Source organism: Phaethon lepturus, unplaced genomic scaffold (genome assembly GCF_000687285.1).
Source record: "Phaethon lepturus isolate BGI_N335 unplaced genomic scaffold, ASM68728v1 scaffold23342, whole genome shotgun sequence".
NCBI classification, from domain to species: Eukaryota; Metazoa; Chordata; class Aves; order Phaethontiformes; family Phaethontidae; genus Phaethon; species Phaethon lepturus.
Genome location: NW_010525886.1, coordinates 1 through 666, shown reverse-complemented (window position 1 = coordinate 666; position 666 = coordinate 1).

The following is a 666-nucleotide window of genomic DNA, read 5'->3' as shown; positions in this document are numbered from 1 at the left end:
AGGGCAGTGGCTCTTTCGGAGGATGGTTCTCAACAAGCTGAACGGCCTTCATCCCTCCCCTGAAAGCGCCCGGCGTGCCTCAAATCTGACGATGGGAACCAGCCCTACTTGGGCAGGAACGGAGCAACATTTCAGCTTCAAAAGAAGCCTCTTGTGCGCAGGAGATCTCTTACGGCTGGAAACCAGAGCATGGCCGCTGCTGCCCCGGGCCAGCGCCGAGGGCTCCCTGCAGCCCCCGCAAACTGGGCGTTTTACGTCGCCATCCTCACGGAGGGCACCGAGTTTCCCCACCGCAGCTTCTGCGATGGGGGTACAGGCGGTTTTCAGGTAACTGCATCTCCTTTCTCTGTCCACCGCCTTTCCCCGTTCTGGAAAGGGCTTTTTAATAACCGAGCGCACCATGCACTAAGGAAGGGCAAGGGCAGCGTGGGCACAGAAACAGCCTTTTCCTCAGAGAAACAGCACGTCTGAGTCTCTCCCAGCTTTCTGTGGAGGCTAAACACAAGGGAAGTAGCTCAGCTTCCAAACATCTGCATTTCAAAAACATTTCTAAACACCTGCAGTAGGAAGGTCCAGAGCAAGTTCCCAAGGTGATTAAGGCTGGTTCCTCCCCTGAAGGGCGCAGATCCCACGGGGCGTTTGGGGATGCGAGGCCCCAGCGAGGCC